This window comes from Dromiciops gliroides, chromosome 4, assembly GCF_019393635.1.
Source record: "Dromiciops gliroides isolate mDroGli1 chromosome 4, mDroGli1.pri, whole genome shotgun sequence".
Taxonomy (NCBI): Eukaryota; Metazoa; Chordata; class Mammalia; order Microbiotheria; family Microbiotheriidae; genus Dromiciops; species Dromiciops gliroides.
In genome coordinates, this window is record NC_057864.1 from 414,825,398 (window position 1) to 414,853,331 (window position 27,934).

The 27,934-nt window shown below is 39.5% G+C and overlaps 1 pseudogene; it reads left to right on the forward strand.

Moving 5' to 3' along the window:
* Positions 1-14: 14 nt before the first annotated feature.
* On the forward strand, positions 15-27,934 carry LOC122755179 (annotated as a pseudogene).

Consider the following 27,934-nt stretch of genomic DNA (forward strand, 5'->3'; position numbering starts at 1 on the left):
GAGTGAGTGTGAGCATGAGAGTGAGTGCTTGTGGAAGCAAAATCCCAGAGGAAACAGTAGGTCATGAGATCAAAGGAAACAAGTGGAGGTTTGAACTTTGGCAAGAAGGAGTGCCACATCTTTCTCTAAGAAAGAACCAAGCATCACATCATTGTAGAGGTGAGAGTAGAAAAGGATGGGATGGGGTTCTAGAAAAGAGCCAACCAAGAAAGTTCGTAGGAACATTTTTATGAGGAAAACAATGGTATGACAATAGATTTGTAAAGATCTTCAGTGAAGGATCTATGGCAGAACATGGACAAAGTTGTGATCTGCCCAAACAACCAGAGGACTAACATCAATGAAAGTACAGCTCCATTGAAGTATGTAAATTCTATGGGACAAGACAAGGACTCATCTAAAAACAAGATCCTTTACAAAGGGGCCTGGAGGAAGGGAACCTTCTCTCCAAGAACACAAACCTTCTCATTCTCTGTCTCTGTCTCTCTCTGAATCTCTCCTTCTCTCCCTCTCTCCATCTCTCTCTCTCTCTCTCTCTCTCTCTCCTCTCTCCTCTCTGTGTCTTTGTCTCTCTATCCCTTTCTCTGTCTCTGTCTCTGTCTCTGTCTCTCACTCACACACACACACACACACACACACACATAAATACAGAAACACACAAAGTCCTAGGAAACTGGCATTCCACAGACAACCTCTGGAGCCCTTTTAATAACCCCTGAGACTCAGGCTTCCAATTGGAACCTGAAAAAGTAAGTTAATGATAGTAGTTAATGCATTGGATCACAGGGTCATGCTGTTCTGACTTCCTCCCTTCAAGGAGAGAAAATATAGGACTTGGGACAGGAAATGTGCCCTCTACTACTTCTTCCATAGCCACAGCACCATGATGGGAAAACAGCATGTTTAGTATGTTCTTGTCAGAACATTAACAGATGTGGAGGGTTCCTTCTCTCTCTCTCTCTCTCTCTCTCTCTCTCTCTCTCTCTCTCTCTCTCTCTCTCTCTCTCTCTCTCTCTTTCTCCCTCTCCCTCCCTCCCTTTCTTTTTTCCCTTCTACTCCCTTCCTCATGTTATATCAACATTGAATTCCTAACATCTACTCTTTAAGTATGGCCAATGGACTTGTTTAGAATCCATCTAATTGTATTTTCATTTAATCTGTATCACTCCACACTCCACAAAAATAGTATGAGGTACTTTATCAAAATCTTTGCTAAAATCTGACTAAACTATATCCACAGTATTCTCTTCATCTATGAGTATGGAGACTGAGTGATGGTACCTTTAACAGAAATGGGGAGTTTAGGAAGACAAGTGGACCTAGGGGAAAGGGTAATGAGTTTCATCACAGAAACTTAATGGGTCCTCTAAGCAAGATGACAGTGGGCATGCCCATTTCCATGGGAAGGTGCCCTTCAGATGCCTCCAAACAAAGGGCTACATCCTGTAATTTCATCAGATTGTCTGGAGAACTCAGCAAATTGGTTAGGGATTCAATCTCCCTTATATGGTATATATCATGGCCTCCACTTTGGGGACGTATGAAAGAATTTAAACACAAATTTTAAATCCCACTCTCCCTCTAAAGTACTTGTTTACACACCTAGACTATAACTTTCCATGTAACACACGGCTCCAATTGAACACCAGTAGCTCTGACAATTCCTATTTGATGGGATAGAAGGTTCTAGCCCACTCATTTTTTCATTCATTCTACAAAAATGTTTTGAAGACCTACCACATGCAGTTATAGCTCAAGAATTTTCCTCCTCCAACTCATCTTGCACACGATTATCACATTATTCTTCAGAAAATATTACAATTAGATCCTGATTAGTATGATTAATAAATCCCATGAAGTGGCTGCATTATTCAAATTAGCAGTGCATATTTCCATTGGGCTGTAACCGATGATAATATTTTAAATAATCATAATTTCAAATAATGCCAAATTGAAGACAAGCAACAATTTCTACCTATTCATTATTCCCATTAATCAGTACCTAACAGTGTTTTCATTATCACTAACCTGCTCCAGAACTTTGAATAGCTTTCAATTAAAAAGAAAAGTTTAAACTCCTCAGCATTTCTGTTCCTGGAAAGCCCACTTTAAACATATTTTGTACTTTCCTGAATCCATATGTTTGCTCACAGTGTTTCTTCTACCTGGAATAAATACCTCTTCCCTCCTCTCTGCCTATCCATATTTTACCCATTTTATGGGTCAACTCATTTCATAAGGTCCTTAATGTTGGAGGTCTTTTCTTATTTCCATTCCCTACCATGCCAAGTACCTCACATGATGTTTTGCACACAGGAGACACTAAATGTTTGTTGAATGTTTGTTTGAAATTCCCTCTCTCTTTCATTCTCCTTTTTGCCTTCTATAACACTTATTTCTATATACCATTTGTTATCATGCTGCTAATTACCTTTTTATTTGCATTTGTCTTATCTCTACAACTAGACTATTGGCACCTTGAAAGTCCTGCCCATCTCTTATGTTTCCTAGGATCCCTTACAGCACTCATGCACAGTAAGTGTTAACAACATAGCCAGTGATTGATAGATTTTTACAAAAAGGAGCAGATATTACACTTGGGGGTGGGATGGTTTGTGCCAACAGTTCTGTGCCCTTTTTTTGTGGGGCAATGAGGGTTAAGTGACTTGCCCAGGGTCACACAGCTAGTAAGTGGCAAGTGTCTGAGAAAGGATTTGAACTCAGGTCCTTATGAACCCAGGGTTGGTGCTTTATCCACTGTGCCACCAAGCTGCCCCCTCCATGCCCTTTCTTTGGAGACTTTTCCTATTTATGTTAGGCTGTTTAGTTCTGATGTCAGGGGTGGAGATGAAAGGTTGTGCTTAGACCCTGAAGAGTCCTATTCAGCTGTGGCTGAGTCACACACAGATGTGGTTAGCAAGGTTTCCAAGGGTATGTGACAGTGACTATGTGGGGAACTGTAGCTTTGCTGGAGGAAGTGAGGAACAGGGTTAGTGATGGAGGGGAGAGTAGAGTGAAAACAGCAACTTGGCTTGTTCATGTATATCTACCTGTTGACCATTTCAAGGTTTTATGGATTATGGATGTTACACCATCACCTCACTACAACTAGTAATTGTAAAAACATGTGCATTACTATGAAAATGCAGTGAAAATGATATACTATGGGTAGGATTTTGATGATTCAATCAGTGTATCAATATTTTAGATAATAAAGAAATACCAAATTAAAGGAACAACTACATTTCTCCAGAATTATTTTATGCATAAACCATCTATTTAATATGTAGTTATAGAGAAACAGTATGTAGCAGTAGAAGGAAATATCTGAGTTTTAATCCTGCCTCCCTTTCTTCCTAGTGTGATAAAATAATGGAATTTGGCAAATGCCCAGGGGCCCCACCTGATTGATTTAGTATTGTTTATGGGGCAGCTAGGTGGCACAGTGGATAGAGTACTGGCCCTGGAGTCAGGAGGAACTGAGTTCAAATCCGGCCTCAGACACTTAACACTTACTAGGCAAGTCACTTAACCCCAATTGCCCCACCAAAAAAAAAAAAAAAAGATTTAGTCTTGTTTGAATTGGGTGAGAATGAGAAACTGACTAAATACCTACTTATGGATGATTAGGTGGAGGCCACACCTGGCCGGCCCTGAGTGCCATGTTGGTGCACTACTGACATCAGCAAGAGACCACTCTCAACCAACCAGCTTGAAGGACCTCCCCTATGGGGGAGGGAGAGAGGCACTAGAAAGGGAATGCTCGCTGATAGAAGAATTCTCTTTTTGGTGAGGAGGAACTGGTGTGGCAGCAGACAGAGAACACGGAGGGGGAGGGGCTCTTAGTTCAGACACCGGCGTGGTGGTGAGAGAGTTCATGTGGGCTGCTAGGAAAGGAAATTGCTTTCTTTCTCTCTGGCTATACCAAATTAGATCTGAGTTAGGATTTCCATGCTATAAGGAATCTGTTCTCAATCTCTCTCTCTTCACTAACTTATAATATATATTTTAATAAATCTTTAAAAGCATAAACTCTTACAGAATTTATCAGTGATTTTAGCCAGCTTCCCCCCAAGACTGGGGCAGGGCGCAGATTAGAACCCACAATTTAGATTTTAAACAACACACTAGATATAGGCAGGTCACAAACTCTCTGAACCTCAGAGTTCCAAAAAAAAAAAATCTGGAAAATGGAAATAGTGATTTTCATTTCATAGGTTGTTGTTTTTATTGTTTCCCCTAGTAGAATGTAAGCTCCTTAGGGTCAAGTCATTAAGCATTTATAAGGACCTACTATGTGCCAGGCACCTTTCTAAGCACTGGGGAATACAGAAATAGGCAAAAATAGTCTCTGTTTTCAAGGAGCTGCCATTCTAATGGAAGACTGTTTCATTTGTTTTCTTTCTGTTCAGAATACTTCAGATAGTGCTGGGTACATCTTAAGCACTTAACAGATTTTTGTTGAATTGAATTGTGAGGCAAGCTCTTGTTAAGCATTAAAGTTCTTTACAGATTGGGGCTATTTGTATTCGCATTTGTTTTTTTGTTTGTTTGTTTGTTTTGGTGAGGCAATTGGGGTTAAGTGACTTGCCCAGGGTCACACAGCTAGTGTTAAGTGTCTGAGGCCTGATTTGAACTCAGGTCCTCCTGAATCCAGGGCCAGTGCTCTATCCACTGTGCCATCTAGATGCCCTGTTTTTTTCATATTTGTTTTTTAAAAGGCAATTATTCATCATTATTATTAACTTCAATGAAGTGTTCCAGGTGTGGCACAGATGATACAGTTAAGTATGGCCTCTGTCCAGGGAGGGTCACCACCTCAATAAGTCTTTGGCACTGAAATCATCCATTGTATTGCAATGTTCCACACCTCCCTTTCATTCCCCAGCAAGAGGCCTGTTGCCAGATCTAAGTCTTTGCTAAATTTCCAACAGAACTGCTGTCATCCAGCTAAGTTCCTTGGATACAACAGAAGTTCTCATTTAACCCAGAGTGATTTAGTGGGGGGGTAACTAATAAGCCATCAACTCCAAGGCCCAGGAATTGCTCACTTGAGAAAGTAGTCTAGGGACACTTGATGGGAATTTCTTTTGTATAACAATGCCATCTGTTTACTCAGAAGGTCCGCAAGTAAAGAAAATGTTTATTTTAAGTTGAGGTATATCTACTAAAGCCATAAGTAAAAGATCTCATTATTGTTCATCCAACAAGACATCAGGCCTTCTCTCACAATCCCCATCAAAAGCAAAGAATCTCCAAGATTTGGCCTTAGTTTTTTGTTTGTTTGTTTTGGGGGGGGGCAATGAGGGTTAAGTGACTTGCCCAGGGTCACACAGCTAGTAAGTGTCAAGCATCTGTGGCTGGATTTGAACTCAGGGCCACTGCTTTATCCACTGCACTACCTAGCTTCCCCCTCAAATCTTTCTGTTTTGCTGAAATATCATTCTGTATTCTAATTTTACATATAATGAGAATTTTAAGATTGATATGATTCAGTTTCTCCAGTAGTATGTCAATTCATTGGTCATTGGACAAGGATATCCCTGTCAGAGTATCTACAATTAGGTTCATTTTTGTAGACAATCCCCAAACTGTGATTGAACACCCTTTGCCCTTCCATTTCCACCATTCTACCATAGTCACTTAAGAAGCAGAAAAGTAATTCACAGGATTGGGTACCATTTTGTATTTGGTTTTTGTTTCACGGTTTGCCAAGACCAAAGAATTAATCATTTAGTGTCCAGTCAAGTGGAGATGAGTGTCTCCTGTTTTATCTAAGCTGGCCCTCAGAACACAGAGACAGTCTATCACTGGAACCAAGCTGAAAGTCTTTTGAGCATTATATGACTTGTCTGAGCTTGTGCTCCTCTGGCATGGTCTTCAAGGTCCCTGGGTCTTCTCCACAACATGACAAAATAGTGGAGAAGAACTCTTGTGGAGGAAGGTGTGTACACAACAGACAAATATAACCATGTATTTAAATTGGAAGAAAAGTTGTGTTACTGGTAAACTAACACATAGAACTTCTGGATTCTCTACCCAAATGGCTTAACCTAGGTTTTGCCTTTGCCTCAAGGAATGAACACTTTCCAGACGTGTAGGGAAAATATAGCTTTTTCTATCTCACTACACAGGAAAGCTGCCTCCTGAAGTCATGGTCCTTGTGTTTGATACAAAAAGCAGGAGGGAGAATTCTAAGCAGACTGAGAGAGTTGGAGAGCATACCTTGTAAAATATGGAAGTGACAAGAGACTCATCAACTAGTTCCATTTTTGTCCTTTCCCTCAAGCCTGTTTATACACCTAGTTATATATACATTGTCTCCTCCGTTAAAATGTAAGATCCTTGCGGGCAAGGACTGTTTTTTCTTTGTAGCTACATCTCTTGGCATCATGTGGTGCCTAGCACACAGTAATTGCTGAATTGTTGACTGATTTATTAATAAAGGCAGAGTTCAAATGGAAGCAATCTGAGGAGACTGAATCTGCCTTTCAGCAACCAGAATCCATTCCACAGATTTATTTAGGGATTGTGTCACTTGTCACTGTATAATGGAAAGGTCATTAGAATGTGATTCAGGAAGCACTGGATTTGCATTCCACTTCAGACACTTACTAGCTGTGTAACTATGGGGAAGTCACCTAACCTTTCTGCAATTCAGGTTTTTTTTTTAATCTATAAAATAAAGGTGTTGAATTGGATGAATTCTAAAATCCCTTTCAGCTTTAAGTCTATGAACCTAATACTAGCTGAACTCTAAAGTCCCTTCCAGCTCTAAAGGTCTCTATGATAGAAGGATCAACATCAATCAGACAGTAAAGTTCATTTTATTTCAATTAGACACATATCTAAATAGTGTATAACAGTCAGCAGTACACTTTAAGGTCAATTGTTCAACCTTCATTGCAGTTGGATTGGGGTTATCTCAAGGCAGAGTTAGGTGATCTAAGATTTGTCTTTGAAAAAAGTCATTCATCATTTGTGAATGAACCATACCTGGGTGAACTTGGAACAGCAGCAGGAAGCAACTTAGACCTGGAAACCCAACCTTCTGGAGCAACAGGATTTGAAACATATCCATAGCATTGTAAATTTCACACTTCTACCATTACATGCTCAGAAAGAAAACCATGACTATCCTTTTCCTCTGTAAAGACAATTGTTAATGGCTTCCTGAGGGTTGGAATTTTTTTGTTGGACTTTTTTCAATGGTTTATCCTGGCATATAATCATATGATATGAAGTTCTCAGGCTATACCTGTTTATATTCCTTCTTCATCACTGTTACCTCCCTCCATCCTCTTTATTTTGAATGGAAGCTTGCCCCTAAGTGTTCTTGAGTGGACTGTTTAACTTGTTGGCTTCCAGGGTTGTGCTAGATCCAGTTCCTGAGAGCCGATTGTTCAGTGTTCAGGATGAGCATTTATTTACAACCTGGAAATCAACACATCTGCAAAACAGGGCTTGATTTATTGTTTTATTGGTTGTCTAGACTTAAGAAAGTGATAGAAAACATAAATAATGCAGAGTATATTATGTCTATTTGGGGGAGGAGGCATGAGCCAGTTGTTAAATATTTTACCAGTATACCTCTGAAACTTAGAACCCTGGGAGAAGATCCTTGACAGTTCATGAGATCACAGATGTAGAGATGGAAGGGTCTTCAGAGGTCATCTAGTTCAATTCTCTTATTTTGTGAGACCAACAAAAATTAAGTGATTTTTCCCAAAATCACCAGATAACAAGAGTCAGAAGCAGGATTTGTACCCTATATCCTCTAACTCAACAACCATTGTTAAATAAATTAAATAGATTTCTATGCACTAGGTACTTTTTTACTTCTTCAAGTGTAATCAGAATACAGACCTTTTCTGAACCATTACTTCCCCCACCCCTAGCTACTAGAAGCTTGCCCCTCACACCAAAAATATTTCATATATAATTACATATGCATTTAATGCCTGTCCCATTCACATAGTACTTATTACCTTTTACTTTTAATTCTATTTTTTAAAAATTCAATTTTTTTCAAACAAAAATCTGCCTTCTCTCCCTCCTGTCCCCAATTGAGAATGAAAAGAAAACAACCCCCTCTATTTTATATGTAAAATCCCTATATTTTTATACTAAAAAATAAACCCTATTTTTACACACACATATTTTCAAGTAGCTTTTTTATTCATATGGTTTATCTCCCCATATAGATTGTACTTTCCTTGAGGGCAGGGAAATTGTGTAATCCTACAGAAGCTAGAAAAAATTCAGAGGAAGATGCAAAAATTGGAATCATGCTGAGAAGCACTTGAAAGAATGGGATCTCTTTAGCTTTGAGATGTAGGAAGAACATAACTACTGGCTGTTCTTTCAGTATAAAAAGGGCCACCCTGTGGGAAAGAGATTCTGCTTGGTTTCAGAGGACCAAGAATTATGGGTAGAAATGTTAAAGAAGAACGTTTAAATTGCTATAAGGAACAACTTCTGGAAGACCTAGAGATGTCCTAGTGTTGAATGGGCTGCCCCCACCCCTTCACCAGAAATGACCAAGGAGGTAGGGCTAAATGATGACTTGATGGCAATATTGTAGAAAGGGTCATCAGATGGTATGAAATGGATTCTAAGGTCCTTTTCTAATCTCAGATTCTGTGACCTGGCTTGACTCTGACAACTCATTTAGTGTATGCTTGGGAGCAAGTAACATAAATAACCTCCCTGACTTTAAGTTTACTCATTGGGAAAATGGAGTTAATAATGTTGGTACTTCCCATTGCAAAGAACTATTGCATTAAAAACACCACCACCAAAAATTATAGGAGTTAAAGCCAGAAGAACATTGGCATATTTAGGGGTACGTAGCCTATTTTTGTGTGCGCATATCATAGACCCCTTTGGCAATCTGATGAAGCTCAGGGAGCCCTGAGCAGAACATTTTAAAATATATAAAATAAAATAAATAGGATTTTAAAATGGCCAATTATACATAGTTATAAAACATAGTTATAAACATAGTTATAAAAATATTTTAGAAGTTCATAGACCCCAAGTTAAGAACCCTTGATCTTGTCCAATTCCCTTATTTTGCATGCAGAAAAAAATAAACAAGAGAGGAGAAATGTGCTATTTGAGGTCAGTAAATAGAAATCAGGATTTGAGCCATGTCCTTTATTGTCAAAGTCAATGCTCTTTCCATGACACTAAAGTGGAAATAGAAAATAGAAAAAAATTCCCAAATAGAAAGTACTTTATAAATAAATGAGCTAATATAATTAGTTGACCTAAACTGTTTCTTGCTGTTTCAATATCTGCCACTTAGACAAAGAAAACTTGAAAAAAATGGGATATTATTGTTGGCAATATTTCTTTGTCTTGACATAGCCCTTTGTTCACATATGGAAGTTTGATCATTCAGATGTCAAGTTTAAGCTTGATATAAGGAAAAATATTGCTAATATAATAAAGCTGTCTCAATTTGGCTTATAGAGAGGCATGAATAGATACATCTCGAGAAGCTCCTCCCCTTATTCTTCTTCAAGGGCTCTAAACAATTCCAAGAGCAGCTGGTCACTGTATTCTCAGAAAGAAGGGGTACCGGTCTGGAATTCTATACCTCTGCTCCCTTAAATAATATTAGTCTAGCAGATGTAGTTTTCAAGTTCATGCTAAATTCTTTGCTGATTGCTATTCCTTAATGGGGAAAGGGGGACTCCAAAATCTGTACTCAAGGCTTGACTCCCTTCTTGCCAAATACTAGTTCCCACACTAAGAAAATAAGCAGGAGATTCATTTAATTAAGTTGATAGCAAAATAGAAATCAATATACATATAAACACATATGCTAGACAATACACAATAAAGGAACTCTCCCATTGGGAGTGATGTAAGTTAGCTCAACTAAGAGAGAGCAGTAGAGAGAATGTTAGATCTCACCTAAAGGAGAAATTCTCTGAAGCCCCTATTGTAAGAAGCTGAGAATAAAGGAATAATTGAAACTTCCAGCTCCTCTCATGTCATCTTTTTCCTAGCATCTTTTTTCCCCTTTAGCAACCTGAAGTGGAGTTGGCATCACCCATCTGCTCTCTTAAAGCTGGAAGCCAGAAGAGTCCTGAACCAATTTTCAAAGGCATATTTACTTCAAAAGATAATCACAAATATACAATCTTATTCCCTTAATATGTTGGAGACAGAATTCAGTTCATGACATCCATGCTGCACATAAATGCACAGTCGAAAGGAGCATCCAAGAAATACTTGCCACAAAGAGTGAGCCTTGTCACTTTTAAAGACACAGGCAGCAAATCAAAGGCGGCCACCCCTGAATACATGGTAGGGGATTCAGAGGCCTCCATGTTAGGCCATCTCCAAAAACCATTCAAGAACATCTCTATGTTAGGCAAATTGAGCATGCCTTGAGAAGCCAACGTACACTAGCAGTTAGAGCTAAACAAAAGTGGAATCAGTTGTTTTGGCAGGTAGTGAATTCCTCTTCCCTGGAGAATTTCAAGCAAGGGCAGAAAGACCCTTGATCTCCTTAGATTTGTTGTAGAAATTATTGTTCAAGTGGATTGGATTGGATGGCCAATAATTTCCCTTTCAATTCTAGAATTCATAGATTAGTCCCTTTATAGATTGACCTTGGCCGGGCCTCTGATTCAACTTTAGAGCATTGAAGAATGAGTTTACACCTTCTTTTTTCTCAATAACTGTATCATTATAGGCACGCACACACCCTCATATACATGTACACACTACAATACTTAAATGATTGATTTCAGTTCTATAATTGACATATCAAACAGAATTTTTTTTTGCAGGGCAATGAGGGTTAAGTGACTTGCCCAGGGTCACACAGCTAGTTAAGTGTCAAGTGTCTAAGGCTGGATTTGAACTCAGGTCCTCCTGAATCCAAGGCCAGTGCTTTATCCACTGTGCCATCTAGCTGCCCCACAGATCTTTTTTAAAGTCAGGAAATCCTGGGTTCTAGTCCTACCTATGACACCTACTGGCTATGTAATTCTGGGCAAGTCTCTTAATCTCTCAGTAAACTAGGTAACTCTTTAAGACTGTAATTTACAGAACAAATGCTGGTTTACATTGGTATGGGGAATTACATCACAGGAAGTTCTCTATATCAATGAAATAACAGTTCCTATCTAAGAAAATAAAAATTACAATAGTGTTGGCCTGGTACTGTCTGATGTATTTCAGAAATAGGTTACACCAAGAAAAAAAGTTGATTTTTTTCCATATTATTTTGTCTTTTTTAGGCATCCATTTGGCTTTCTTTTCTCACTGTTGTGTTCCCACCCTTTGAAGACATTGTCTGTGTTTTACCAAAAAAATGTGCTTTATTAAGTCTACTGAAACAAAGGAAATTAATCCATATGTCAAATAGAAAATAATTAACTACATCAGAAGCTTATTTGTTCTGTCACACAGGAAGATGCTAGGATCATGTCCTCCTTAGCACAGAAGTAAAAAGATTCCTTTTTTGTCTTCCTACCTCATCCCTTTAACTCACATGGCTGATATTATTATTATTTATTTTTTTTGGTGAGGCAATTGGGATTAAATGACTTGCCCAGGGTCACACAGCTAGTAAGCATTAAGTGTCTGAGGCCAGATTTGAACTCAGGTACTCCTGAATCCAGGGCCGGTGCTCTATCCACTGCGCCACCTAGCTGCCCCAGTAGGTGCTATTATGATCCCCATTTAACAAATGAGGAAACTGAAGCTTGGGAAAGGTTGAGTTACTAGCCCAGGACCACATAGCTAGAAAGTATCTAAGATGGGGAATAGAGGGCTAATCTTCTCTCTGACTGAGTTCGGCACCCTATCCACTACACCAAGCTGCCAGTATAGATAGGAACTCTGTAGTGAACAGTATGTCAAGTGAGTGATAGTGCAAGCTTACCCACTTGCCCCCAGTTTAGAGAAGAGAAGGGCAGTGAGGTATGGTGGAAAGAGAATAATATTGGAGAAACCCACACTTGGGTCCTGGCTCTGCCATTCAGTGGTTGTAAGGCCTTGGGAAAGTCATTTAATTTCTTTGGAGACTTGTTAACTAACCTGCAGAATGAGGGATTGGGTTAGCTGCCCACTAAGATGACTTTGAACTCCAAGATTCTGTCCTCAGGGTTCATGAACTATAGGATGGGATTCATTACATTGTTCTGTGCTTCAGTTTTCCCATCCAACAAATGAGAATAATAATTCTCACTGTTTTCCTACAGCACTTTCTACAAAGGAATATTGGAAATATTCAATGATAATGAATGGATGAAAAAATTGTTTATTAATACTATCTGCCACTCTTTGTGTGCAAAACATTCTTTTAAGCTCTGGGGCAAATACAAAAGAGAAATAGAACCTGCCTTCAAGGAGCTTACATTCTCCCCAAGGAAGACAGTCCATATATGTGAGTGGTGGCCAGAGAAGGATTTGTTTTAGTCTGGGAAGTTCCAGGGATAGTAAGAGGAGACATAGGGCAGTCATTTGCCAGCAACTTTTCAGAAGCAATCATAGTGTTGATTTGATTAATGATCCAAGAGCCAGAGATAGGAAGGGGAGAGGGAAATGTGGAGTAACTGGGCAAAAAGATGGCTGGGGAGAAGCAGAGTTAGGAGCCTGAAAGCAGTAGGTTCTATTAGTACTTACTTATCAAGGATATCATGGACCCAGGGTGAGAATTAGCTTAGCTCAATTATGGCAAGGTCTTTGAAATCCCTGATACTTGGAGTTGCTATATAAATGTAAATCAATATTCACATTCTATATTTTTCACTGCTTTGTATATGTCTGTGCCTTTCCTAGATTGAGGGTTCTTTGAGGGAAAAGACTATACATACACATACACGTACATACATATATACACACATATACCATTCCCTACCATTCAGGATGGCCAGTTGACTTCCCTCAGCAAGACATCCCACTCCATTCTACACAGACAAGAATGAGTAATGTTGCATCATTTCACTTGTAAGCATCAAAGGAATATAGTGACAGGAATTTCTGATGTATATATTCAGACATGTGCACACACATACACAGATACACACATGTAGTACATAATTTATATGCTGTATATGTATATACTTATGTATACATATATACATGTGCATGTGTATACACATAAACATATTCATATAAATATATACACAATACACTTACATATATGTATACACAGATATATGTATATATGTAGGTGTGTATATGTGTATACACACACACTATTTTTTCACCTTAGCATAAGACCAGAGGACATTAGAGGGTCACATGATGGGTTTGTGAGAAGGTGGCTACATATAATCAATGAGAAACTTCAAAGAATAGGAGTATAAAATGTGATCAAGAAGATACATGCTACATGAAGAAGATGGGCCAATAAGGTATCTGGTAAGGGATGACAGACAGACACCCCAAGTACTCCATGGTATCTTCACAATGTCAGGAGATATTAAAGAAGGTCTCCAGGATACTGTATGGACTCCCTGTGGTCAGTCAATGGGAAGATGTTTAGACATGGGTCCTATAGGAGGGTCATACATGGTTGGTTTGCAATCCAGACCATGAAAATCAAAGAGATCAGAAATCCATTTGAGTATTTGAGGGAACACAGAGTACTGGGCTGACTATATAGAAGGCATTTGATAAATGTGTGTTGATTAATTCTAGAGACAAATGATAGAGTCCTGTTGCTATGGCTCTGTAAAGGGATCTATGACTATCATTTTGTTTTCCTTGAAAAGGCAGTCAGTCATGGGGCAGCTAGGTGGTACAGTGGATAGAGCACTGGCCCTGGATTCAGGAGGACCTGAGTTCAAATCCAGCCTCAGACACTTGACATTAGCCATGTGATACTGGGCAAGTCACTTAACCCTCATTGTCCCCCCCCCCAAAAAAGACAGTCACCTTCTTGTAGGAATATTATTACTTGGCTGGTTAATGACCAGATGTTGGTAGCATCCATGTTTACTTCCCTAGAAATCTGATGAGATCAAATTTTGGCAATAATGTCCACCAATGTTCCAGGTATCACTTGCTAAATAGGTTGGAAATGAAGAAATTAGAACAAGTTCTGTTGCTGTTTTTCCTTACGACCTAAATAAGAGTGAGGAAGATATTTAAGGAGGGACATCAGCATTGCTGGAATGTTGGATGAAATGGTGAAACTGCTAGTTATCTCTAAACTTGTTTTGTCGATTATGAACCTGAGAATTACATGATACGTTGCCAGTAACCTGGAATTAGTCTTACTGGATTCATCAAATATACTTGGGGTTGGGAATCATCATTAAAGAAAGGATTGACAAGATGAAAATTTGGTCCTGTGTGTCATTGGCCTACTGGGAAGAAATAAATGCTTTTAATTTAAGAGACAATGAGCTGGGGTGGCTATGTGGCGCAGTGGATAGAGCACCGGCCCTGGAGTCAGGAGTACCTGAGTTTAAATCCGGCCTCAGACACTTAACACTTACTAGCTGTGTGACCCTGGGCAAGTCACTTAACCCCAATTGCCTCACTTTAAAAAAAAAAAAGAGAGAGACAATGAGCTGGTGCATTATGGAGGATAAAAAGACCTCACAAACCCAAGGACTTCTGAATGTCTATGCAAAGTCAAAGTCTCTGTTAATCACAGAAGCCAGTTTCCTCTCTTTCCCTCTCCCAACTACAAAAGAGCTTTCCTTCCTTTACCTTCCCTCCACACTCCCTGTCCCACAAACTATGTTATGAGAGATTTGAGATTTAGCAGCTACAAGATTTAAAGGAGAAATCATATTGGTCTATTCTGGGGCAAGTTTGGGGCGTTTGGAGCTGCTGCTTTCTCAGGCCTTCCATGGACACTGCCTTGGGGACCTGGCTTAGGTGACTAAGTGTTCTAAAAGGGTGGGGCTAAATGGGTAATACTGCTCAAGGGCAGAACATATGTGGGAAAGGTAGGCAAGGAGATCATTCCCACTAAGAGAAAACCATCTTCCAGAGGCCCAAGTAACAGGCAAAGTGCTCACAAACCCAAGGCTATGGTTCAAATCCACTCCTCTTTGTTCTCCATTGGGCAACAGCATCAGCAAACCTGGGTTTGTACCTTCAGCCACTCAGGGAATGGGGACTCACATCTCTCCAATAAACATGGACCAGTATGGGATGGAGGCTAACTCATACATCTTTATCCATCTTGAGAGATTAGTCTATTCTAAGTGATGACCCCCTCTTTTCTTCCCCCCCCCACTGAAGATGGCCAGCTGAGATCTCTCTGCAGGACACCTTACTTCATTCTATACAAACAAGAGTGAAACATGTTGCATCTTTTCACTTGTAAACCTCAAGAGAATATGGTGAAAGTAGGGTTTCAGATGTTGCTTTGCAGGTATTTTCCAGATTTATTTGTGCAAATCTGGACTCCTGAGCTAATTTATAAGCTCCTTCAAATAGTTTAGATTTCTCAGAAAGCATGCTCTATTCCTCTTCCTTATCTGCCCATACCTGCTGCCAATATTCTACCACTGATTCCTTTGGGTTAAGATTGCTTGTTTCCCTTTAAAATGCACATTTTCCTTGGAAGAGCTAATTCATTAAGACATTTTCATGATGTGTGAGTTTTGGGGTTACTTTCCTCCAGGTGGAAATATCCAATGCAGCATGTGAAATTTGACTCTGGGAAGAGGGGGTTGGTAAGAGGGAGGGTGTGGGAAAGGGTTCACAAAGGGGAGACTAGGTTCCCAGAAGACCTTTTCATCTATTTCATAACTCCACTTTGGGCTGGTCTTACCTGTCTGTTTACAGGCTCACCAAATGCCAAGAGGCACAGTTGATTTTAAAGTAAAGGCAAGATGTCATAGGAATCTGAGTCAGACAAGATTCTGGGAGCCTAAGCATTCTTGAAAAACTTCCTGACCACCTGTCTGTATTCTCACCAGCACAAGCTAAATGTCTAAGGAACCTTTACAGCACATGTGGAGCACAGGACATCTCAACATGACCCTGTTTTCTAGGGGTTGTTGATGATAGGAGAGTTCCTGTTCTGAGGCAATGTCTGAAACCCCTAACTCAAGAAAAAGCACATGACAATTCCATAGTATAGGACAGAGGAATGAATTACCAACAGAAGCAGGGGGCACATTCTTCAAATTCTGTGATCCTGCCCAATGATCATATTTGGGTATGACTCAGACTTGGGACAAAAACAACAGATATTGGATAACTAACCTCAGTGAGTTGAATTGGTCAGATAAGAAGAGATGATAACTAGCCATGTTGGTTGGTGCTAAACTATCCATCTTTTAAAGTGCCTGCTAACCATAGAAGGGGCAGATTGCTGATAATCATACTACCGGCAGACCCCTGTCTGTTGATTTTAGCTCCAATGGCTCTTATCCCGTAGGTGGATTATTCCTCTCACTGTGGCTCTGTGATCAAAGTTACCTCCAAAAAGGCTCCAAACCATTGTTAAACACAGACCTTGAAGACATCGTGATAATCTACCATTCTGTAAAGCCAAAAATGACCACTTTTGGAAAGATTCAATTTAGAACATGCTGACGGAAAGTGCCAATGGAAATAGGAGAAGGGACGGATATAGAACAGAATGAGTGGGGAGTGAACATCAGTTGATACTCAAGAGAACTAGAGGAGGACCATCATAATTGAACTCTGAGTAGAATGGGATCACATTTCAGGGCCTTAAAAAAATCTCATTTGAGGGGCCATTAAGGAAAAATTTAGACTGTGCAAGCTCCCTGTCAGCTACTTCAATACCTTGTTAAAAACGTACAGTAATATCCTTGGGAAATCGCCCTCCAACACTGTGGTTGTACTGCAGTGTGGAGATATTACTGACAGTTGTTTTAATAGATTCTTCCTCAGCTCAGCTCCAGTCCCTCTTAATGAGCTGGACCCTGGAGCAGCCTTTCAGACCTACTTTCAGTCATCATACTTTGGATTTTCCCAGCATTTTTTCCTCAAAGATATATTCCAGCATTTCCTTGTTCATTCTCAAGATTCTATCTACACTCTGAGCAACAATGAATCCTGGCTGCTTACTTAATCTTGGGTGGGGGTCGTTTGCTTATTGATTGGTTGGTTGGTTTATATTTTTAATTAACACACAGCCCCAAGGCTATTGGAAATAGGGACAAATTTTTTAGAGTTCATTAAGGTAAACTCTGGGTTTAGCTAGTGTGGACAAGGTAGACATGAATCCATTCAACCTGCATGACCGAGATGGAGGAGAGGGTTTTCCATAGGTTCCATAGGTCTTTCCTGTAGGAATTGGATATTCTAGTACCATTTCTATTTCTCCTATTATACTTGCACATATACCTAGAGAATTTTAAACAAAGAGTCCACTTTAAAAATGCCCAAAATGTTAATACACTCATATTCTTCTTGCCTAAATAGAGGAAAGGATTGTGTTTTTCAAGTAGAATTACTAGTAGTTCAAGTTACAATCTGGAGTTTCTCAAACCATATAGATAGCATTACAGTGAGGGCAAAGACATGGAAATAAGGTTTGACCTTTCATGTTAATTGCATATGCTTAAGGATGCTACTAGCTAGAGACACATCCAGGAGTCACAAAGTCAATCGGTCAATAAACATTTATTAAATGCTTACTATGAGTCTAGCACTATGCTAAGTGCTGGGGTTACAAAGAAAGGAAAAACAGCCCCTGATCTCAAAGAGCTCACAGTCTAATGGAGGATATAGCATGCAAATTAACTACACACATACAAGATATATATGGTATAATTAGAAGGCAGTAGGGACTGGGAAAGTTAATGGTGGGGATCATGGAAGGCCTTCTACAGAAGGTAAGATTTGAGCTGTCTTGTAGGAAAACAGGAACCTGGGGAAAGAAGTGAGGAGGGAGAACATTCCATGGATGGAGGCCAGATAGAGAAAAGGGTCAGAGTTGGGATATCAAGGTGTAAGGAGCAGCAAGGAAGCCAGCATTATCAATGGATGAGAGGGTAGGTGGAAAGAAGTCAGGCATGTGAAGGCCAGAAAAGTATGATGGGGCCTGGTTGTCAAAAACTTACAAATTCCAATAAGCATTCTGTATTTGATTCTGGAAATGAAAGAGTTTACTGAATTACTAGAGCATACTGAGTAGGGGTTGATTCAAACAGACCTCCTTTCTAGGAAAAACATTTTGTTTTTTTATTAATAAAGTATTTTATTTTTTCCTGTTACATGTAAAGATAGTTCTCAACTTTTGTTTATACAAGATTTCCAATTTCAGATTTTTCTCCCTCCCTCCCCCCTCCCCTAGACAGCAGGTAAGCTGATATAGGTTATATATATATATACATATATATGTGTGTCTGTGTGTTATATACACATATAATGCTATATATATAATGTTATTATGTATACATATACATAATAACATTAAACATATTTCTGCATTAGTCATGTTATAAGAGAAAAATCAGAGCAATGATGAAAAACCTCAAAATAGAAAAACATCAGCACCAAAAACAAAAGAAATAGTATGGTTCATTCAGCATCTATACTCCACAGTTCTTTTTTTCCCCTGGATTTGGGGATCCTCTTCTATCATGAGTTCCCTGGAACTCTTCTGTACCATTGCATTGGTGAGAAGAATATAGACCATCACAGCAGATCAACACACAATGTTGATGATACTGTGTACAATGTTCTTCTGGTTCTGCTCATCTCACTCATCATCAGTCCATGCAAGACCCTTCAGGTTTCTCTGAACTCCTCCTGATCATCATTTCTTTTTTTTTTGTTTGTTTTTTGTTTTTTGTTTTTTGCAGGCAATGGGGGGTTAAGTGACTTGCCCAGGGTCACACAGCTAGTAAGTGTCAAGTGTCTGAGGCCGGATTTGAACTCAGGTACTCCTGAATCCAGGGCCGGTGCTTTAACCACTGTGCCATCTAGCTGCCCCCTGATCATCGTTTCTTACAGCACAATAGTATAGGAAAAACATTTTGACAACTGAATGGAGCATGGCCTAGAGTAGAAAAAAAAACTTATGTCAGGAAGATCAGTGAAAATGCTGTTGAAATAGTCTGGGCTTAGGTGATGAAGACCTGCATCAGATTGGCATCCGAATGAGTAGAGAGAATGGGAAGTAGTTTTGGATGCAGCTATTTCTCTAAAAAAAGAGAATTCTGAAATGAAAACCAGGGAATGGCTATGAATGGCCGGAGACCATAGACTCAAAAGTCTTAGTGCATTTTTAAATGTTTTATCCCTTAAAACAAATATTTACCTTTATATTTCTTCCATATTTTCCTGCTCTCACCAAAGATCAATGTGCCTGGAGCAAGGAGCTCCAGACTGAATTCTTTCCTTGGCTACTTAGGGCTGTATGAATTTGGAGAAGTCACAACTTCTCTTAAATCTTAGTTTCTTCTTCTATAAAATGGTGATAATAATGTCACCACAGGGTTGCGGTAAAGACCAAGTGAGATAATGAATGTGAAGTCATTTTGTAAGCTATAAAAACAATGTAAGGTGTTATTGCTATCATTACTCTAATTGTTGAAATGGTGAAGGATTGCTTCAATATTTCGAAGATCACGTCTTTGTTGGTGCAAGCATTCCTGCTACTGATGAAGACTGCAGCCCTTCATTGACTTATACATGATTTTAGACAACTATTGGCACTGGTGAATTTGTCACCTTGCAGCCAGCTGGGTGACGAGGCTCTCTGAACTTTCTGTCTGAGGCTAGACCCTGGAGGTTGGGGCTGTAGTTGAGGCCTTCCTGCTTTGTAGGACCTGTCAGAGCTTGTGTTCTTTTGGCAAAACCTTCAAGAATCAAGGGTTATTTCTATGCCATGATGAGGCATTAAAGTGAGACTTTAATGGAAGGTTCCTTCTAATAATACTAATATCTCCTATGCCGCAAGATGAACTATGTTCTGTTTTCATCTACAAATGGAGAAGCTTGAGCCCAGACAGAGGTGTTGTAACTTGGACAGGTGGAGTCCCCTCTCTATCTAGCCCCTAGAAGAAATGCACCTTCTGACCCAGAAGAACTGGAGTTAGGCCAAGTATCCCAGGAACCATTCCCAACCAATAGAGATTCAGCTTCTTCCCAATAAGTGAATAGAGGCAGCTCACTGAGCGTCAACAATTAGCACAACCTATAAATTAGAGAGTGGAGGCCTGCCAAAGTCTTGCTCACCAGCTTCCAAAGTTACTTTGATGTGTCTTAACCTGTTCTGAGTAATTGCTGTCTGAATTGCCTTTAGAGTAACTTCAAAACTATTCCAAAATCCTCAATGAAATTGGAGTTATATTAGAAGCACTGCAAACTCCCAGGTACTAAATGTTTGGTTTGTTATCCCCTCTGGGGCCACCTCCTCAACTGAAAAAGTTGAGGAATGAACATTCCTCATGACAGAGATGGGCTGAATTTTGTGGTGATGTCATTGGATCCTATTGAGGCTTAGATATTTGGTTCAGAATTTTAAGCTAGACTTGAACCTTTTCAGAATCTTCAACTTTGCATTCTTTTAGCAAAACCTGTTTTAGAGTGGGAGGAAAAAGCAAATTGGGATTTAAAAAGGCTTTCCAAGAAACCCTAAATAGCTTGTGGAAAGGAAATAGTTTAAAAGCCAAAACATGACAGTTCAGTGGTTTAATTAAAATAAGCATCTGAATTCACATATTAGAATCTCAAAGTTGAAAGGGCAACTTGTGCAATCCCCTATTTAGTGGACCAATCATTTCTAAAGCTAGAATTCAGTTTAACAAACATATCTTCAATACCTACAACATGGAATGAAGGAATGATCCCAGGCCTTGGAATTAGAGTACCATGGTTTAGTGTCATGACTGATTCCTACTAGCTGTATGAACTTGGGCAATCCATTTAACCTCTCTGAGCCTCAGTTTTCTTATCTTCAAAATGGGAAGAATAATAATTATACTACCTACCTCATAATGTGGCTCTAAAGAAAGTGCTTTATGAATTGTAAAGCACTTTGGTGCATCTTGAAATAAATAAATAAATATTTGCTATTATTATCATTATTATTATTAAAGAAACAGTGCTATCATTCCCTACCCTCAAGGAGTTTATGAGGGGAGATAAGATATGTATACTTACAACACTTGGTTCACCCTCCTAACCCTATTCAGATGGATAGTTAATATACCTACATAAATATGACACATGGTAGCATTTGATAAGGGCAAAGGAAAGATCCAAACCCAGTGATATGTTATCCCAAACATTTGAGTTTAAACCCCTACTTATTGTGTATCTCTCTGACCAGGCTCTCCGATCACAGATGAGTAAGCAATATTAATCTGCTCGCATGGCACCTATTAACATCTAATTGAAACCAATATGATTGTAATTTATGAGTAGCCAGGACAATTTTCTGGCAGGAGACAAAATATGACATTTCAGGGAACCTAATAAGAGTCAATCTGGCCACAGATATCTTAGATGTGTATAACACAGACACCAAAGCAAAATGGAGTCGAGAGGTTACAACAGCAAGACTGGGCCACTGATTTCCTATGTAGCCTTGGGCAAGCTGCATCACCTCTATGGTCCTCGGTTTTTCCATCTGTGAAGTGGGATAATAAAGCTTCCCATCTACCTTACAGGAGTGCTGAGAGGATTATTAATGAGCCAATTTTCACAAACCCCTTTGAGGTATTTGGATGAAAGGTGCTATTTAAATGGAAAGTGCTTATTAGTCTGTTAGATGACATTCCGGTCCCCACTGAAGATTCTTTATTATCATGTAATTAAGTCCATCTGCTCACTGACATCCCCTTGATTTTTTTTCAGACATAGTTGGTTGTATTCCAGAAGGACTAAAAAAACACATTGTTTCCTGGGACAGAAGAAGAGCCCCACAAAATGCTACTGTGTGGCTATCAGGCTGCTAACTCAGTCAACATTTGATTATCTGCATTAATGAGGCTGTGGGTATCTTGCACAGATAATTGAAAAGGGCCAAATAATCTGCACACCAAGTTTGAATAGTTATAAGCTTCTCCTCCATTAAATCTTTTACCGAAGGAGGTTTCTTCCTGCCCTTTCATAAGCTCGCTCATACCCAAGAAATGGGTCAGTTCCTGGAGCAAAGGAGAGAATCTGGTTCAGTTCTTGCTAGAACAATTATATTGGCAGCTGAGCTTAGTGGATGACACCTCAAGGGCTGGTGATGTGTAAGACAGATTCAGAACAAAGACACAAATGAGTAATAAGTTGGCATATGGTGAGAGGTTATAATGTACAAGTGGAACTTCTCTTCCTGTGTCTGAATTTGGGAGCAATTTGTTAGCCAAATTTTGCCCTCTTGAGTTTGAAAGGAGGAACTGGGGTTTAGGCTTGCTTGATGGAAACTTTGCAACATTGGTAATCATTTTTCTTATTGGCAATAGTGAAAATAGTTCCAGTATGGCGACATGCCTACTAAGGAAGTAAAATAAAAAAAGGAAACCAAGTTAAAAAAAATAACAATAACAACAACATGCATATATAATGAGGGCAGCTAGGTGACAAAGTGAATAGAGTGCTGCTAGCCCTGGAGTCAGGAGGACCTGAGTTCAAATTCTACTTCAGACACTTACTAGTTGTATAATTCTGGGCAAAGTCATTTAACCCTGTTTGTCTCAGTTCTTCACTGTAACACGAGCTGGAGAAGGAAATGGCAAACTACTCCAGTATCTTTGCCAAGAAAACCCCAAATGGGGTCACAGAGAGTCAGACACGACTGAAATGTCAACAATAACAACAACATATGACTTGTGTTATGTATTCAATTCATCCTTTTTTTAAATAGTAAGGGTCTACTATTTGCAAGCCCCTGGGTTAAGTGCTGAATATACAGAGACGAATGATATATGATCTAGTAGTGGGAGATAAGACAGTCATACAGATAAGTATGATACAAATTAGAGTGAGCATGATGAACTCCTGTCCTTAGCCTCATCTCCTCCCCACTACAACACTGGACTAGATCCCTGAATCTTCCAGCTATGATAGGTGAGCTTTGGCCTTATCTTGCTGAGAACCAGGCCTCCTTGCTATTTCTTGGCTCCATGCTATTCTGATTATGATCCCACACATTATCCTCCTCCTGCCCAATTCCCTTGTTTTCTAACTTTTCTTTATGAGTTGTCTTCTTCCACTAGAGAGTAGGTTTCTTGAGGACAGGGATTATCTTGTCTGTTTGCATTTATATCCATACTTAGTATAGTGTCTGGCACATGGTATGCATTTTATAAGTGTTCTCTCTCTCCCTCTCCCTCTTTCTCTCTCTCTCCCCTCTCTGTCTCAGTCTCTCATATGGAAAGTATATAGAGGACCATATAAATGAGAGGTCACTCACTGTTTGAGGGAATCAGGTAGGACTGCATGGTAAGGATATGTCAACAAACAGAAATAGTGTTAGGAAAACAGAAGTTATTCCAGGACTAATATTCATTAAATTTGGTTGCAGGAACAGAAAAGTCTTAAAAACCTGGCATGAAGTTTTTATATTTGAAGATTTAAAATGAGTCCTTTTCCTAGAAGTTCTACAAATAACCCTATTATCACCATCATTATCAAGCTAATTAGTGACTATTTAAAAAGTGTTATTAGATTTTAACCATTTTGTTAGTTCCCATTTGGATCTGGAAATGCTTAGATAAAAGGAAATTTTTATTGAAGACAACCTATTTTTCCTCTAAATACTCTTTCAAGAGCATTCATTTAATTGTCATCTGATTTGCTGATCTCCTCAAAAGAAAGTGATCTCTCAGCTGACATCATCGAATTTATGAAATGTCCTTAAAAACATATAATAAGGCTTTCATTTATGAGAATGTTGAGGTGGTGAGTAAGTAAAAGCCGGAATAGAGAGAGCAGCACCCTTTTAGCCTCTGGGCTAACCTTAGACCCTAAATAGAACATTCTCAACTGATTCGTCTGCTGTTCAGCTTGTAGACTGACTCTGTGTCAAAGCTGAGGAATGTGAAGTCTGAGTGGCTTGTCCTTCAAACCATGCTTGCCCGGTTGTTCACCTAATCTTGACATGTCACAACGAGGCTTTCCGGCTACATCTTACTCATGAGGAAGTGACTGACATGCCTTTCAATTTCCAGGTAATATACATGCTTCAAAAGCAGTCTCACTCATGGATCATTTGGGAAGACTTGCTTACTCATTTGGATTAAAACTAGAATCTTCTAGTCCATTGGCCAATGATGAAAGGCCCTGTGGATTGATTTACTTTCTTTGGGCTCCCAGGCACCAGCAGCATCTGCTTCTGAAACAGCCTTTGCAATCATACCACTATCACTACCTTTTGATGACTCATCCTCAAGTCTAGTAGAGGGTCTCTTTGTTCTTTGTAAACTCTGCAGATTAGGCAGATCTTCTCTACCTTTCTTTCAGCACCTCCCCCTCTCAACTTTTCTTCTAGACAATGAAAAGTGATATGATAGAGCCAAAATACAACATAACTTTCCACTGACTTGTAGCATATCAGAGATAGAAGAGGATCCAATTGGCATCTAATACATACTACTTACAAGTTTTCCTTGTACGATAGACCTAACAATGTGGCAGCTAGGTGGCAGAGAGTTGGATTGGGAATTAGGAAGACCTAAATTCAAATCCAGCCTCAGATATTTCCTAGTCATTCGACCCTTGGAAAACCACTTTAACACTTAGTCTCAGTTTCTTCATCTGTGACGTGAGGAAAATAGACTTGGTGACCCTTTCAGCTTTACATGTATGATCCTATAGTAATACAGCCTATGATATGACACTATGACTTTCTGAGGAAGTCCATTCTACTTTTCTTTGGATAGCACTAATTGTTAGGATTTTTGCCCCATATATAAAAGTCTAATTTCATCTAAATCTGCCTCTTTGTCACTTCTACCAGTTATGTCTTAGATCAGTCCTTTTAGACCAAGTAGTATAAAATTTTTTACCCCCACCCTTTGTGATTAGAATTCAGTAACATCTTTATTTCTAGGTACCTCCAGTGGGGCTACACAATGCCTCTTGGTGCAGTGATAACAAGAGATAGGCCTAAGGTACATGCAGGGCTAATGGCATAAGCTGGGGAGAGGAAGAAAGAAAATGAAAATTTTCTATGCCAAGCAAAGCAAGAATATGTCTGGTCAATAGATTAAAATCTTAGAGGTCCAAAGTTGATGGGGAGGGGCTTGGTTGATTGGAACAAAATAAAAATTATTGGTTGGATTTAAGAAAGCTACTCAGATAAGCAGGAATTGAGATCAGTCATTGCTTTGTGGAAAGACAGGTAGAAGGTTTAGATAGCTAGAGACCAAGCGCAATTAATCAGGCAAGACAGATATGAGCCAGGGTTGTCACAGAATCAACGATAGCCCAGTGATCTAATTGCTTGAACTGAAGACAACTGTTTCTCTTTTATCCTTGGAAACAAAGGTCTTCTTGTGGCAGTCCGTTCGAGGGCCTTCTAGACCAGAGGTTCTGAACCGTTTTTGTGTCAGGTACCATTTTGGTTCTCTGGTAAAACCTGTGAACCTCTTCTCAGAATCCTGTTTTTCAATGCATAAATAAGATAAATAGGATTACAAAGGAAATCAATTATATTAAATTAAAGACGTAACTTTTCCCATCCAAGTCATGGAAACCTTGGAATACATCCACAGATCCCCTGGAGAGCTCTGGACCCCAAGTTAAGAACCTTTGCTCTAGACCTTACAAGATTCAGACCTGTTGAGGGGAGGAGGTAAGATCCTTATTTCACCAGGGACTTTCAGGAGTCATCTCTGATAGTATAGAATCCTTTCTAGCAGATTGGGGATCCATGTAAAGGGTTAGAGGCTCCAGAAAGCTTTACAGTCTATTGGGACAGCCTTCAGACTCCCAATCATAAATCATCTTTCTTGGGAACCAACTGCTCTTCTGAAGATAAAGTAAGCATACTGGCAATGTAGACTTTGACAAGGGGAAAAGGAAAAGAAAGAAAGAAGAAATAGACAAAATGAAAGAAAGAGAGAAGAGAAAGAAATTACATCGTTGATGTGACTTTTGTCACTGCTTTATAGGTTTAGTTTTGCAAGGCTAGCACTTCAATGAGAGCTTATTTCCTCTTAGGTATTATGACTAGAATTCAAATTGCTGTCACCACTAGATAAATGGTGGTTACATAGGTTTATGTCTGTGTACCCAAATAAAGTAGGATTTCTGCAGGAGTGGGAATTTCATCCTAGGGAAACAGATTAAAATGCAATTTGGTTCATTATGATTTTCTATAAAAATAACTTATTAAAACATCCAAATAACTACTCATGTCTAATACTTGATATTAATGCCTAATCCAAGAAAGTGATATACTATTTAAAGTAAGATTTAAAGAAATACAAATACTTGGGTACAAATTAAATATAGACCTAACTAATTTTCAGTTGTTTTAAATTGCTATTGAATTTGCACTATTTATTTTTTTAATCAGTCATCATGCATTTATTAAGTGGCTACTATGCGACAGGCACTGTGCTAAACACTAAAAAGTTTTATTTTTTAAAATGAATACAGATCTATTTCCTTTCCCTTCCATCTGCCACATACCTAATCCATATATGAGATATATCTAGAAACCTGAGGCATGTACATAGTGTGTAGAGAGCTAGCCTTCAAGTCAAGGGGACATGGGTTCAAGTCTAATCTCTGCTATATGCAAATCGCTTAACCTCTGAATGCTCAAGGCAACTCTCCAAGACTATAAATTGCCAAGAAGGTGCTGCCCTGTTTTGATAGGGGGAATTCTGCACTTAAGATCCCCCTAAACCAATGAAATCATGCCTTGTCCTTGTCCTTATTACATGGTTATGCAGTAAGTTATTTTGTTTACATCTAACCATTAACATGGAGACAATTTGTAGCGGATAAGCTCTGGGATCACTCTCCTCAAGGCTCTGTGCTCACAACTCTAATTAGCAGTTCACATCCAGTTCTAGGGGTAACAGTGAGAGGTTTGGGGTGATAAGTACTAGAGGACACCAAAGCCCTAACTTTGTGTGATTTCCGCAATATCAATTACCAGTTAATTACTCCCTAATGTAAATTAACTTATCAAGACCTCCTCAATATCAATTAATCATTTTTTTTTCCGGCGAGTTACCTCGCCCCGGAAGATACAGCGCTGTTGGATGGCCGACTTCCTCTTTCTAGCAAGTCCAGAGCGAGACCTCTCAAAATAGGCCGGGTGATCCGTGGTCAGAGAAAGGGCTCGGGCTCCATCTTCCGCGCTCACGTGAAACACAGGAAAGGAGCCGCCAAGTTCCGGCTGTTGACTTCGCTGAGAGGCATGGCTACATTAAGGGTATCGTAAAGGACATAGTCCATGATCCAGGTCGAGGAACTCCTCTTGCAAAAGTAGCTTTTCGAGATCCTTACCGATTTAAAAAGAGGACCGAGTTGTTCATTGCTGCCGAAGGCATCCATACCAGCCAATTTGTGTACTTTGGTAAGAAAGAGCTCAGTATCAGCAATGTCCTCCCAGTTGGCACTAAGCATGAAGGGACCATTGTGTACTGTCTCGAAGAAAAGCCTGGGGATCCGGGTAAGCTTGCTCGAGCATCTGGAAACTATGCCACGATGATTTCCCACAATCCAGAAACCAAGAAAACACGGGTGAAACTACATTCAGGATCTAAAAAAGTCATCTCATCTGCAAACAGAGTTGTTGTTGGTGTTGTTGCTGGAGGAGGTCGTATTGATAAACCTATTCTTAAGGCAGGTCGTGCCTACCACAAATACAAGACCAAGAGGGCTGGCCTTGTGTCTGGGGTGTGGCCATGAACCGTGTGAAGCCCATGCTTCGGAGGAGGTAATCACCAGCATATTGGAAAACCATCTACCATTCCAAGAGATGCCCCAGCTGGACGAAAGGTCGGTTTGTACTGGTTGCCTCCAGGGTACAAAGACTGTACAGGAGAAAGAAAACTAA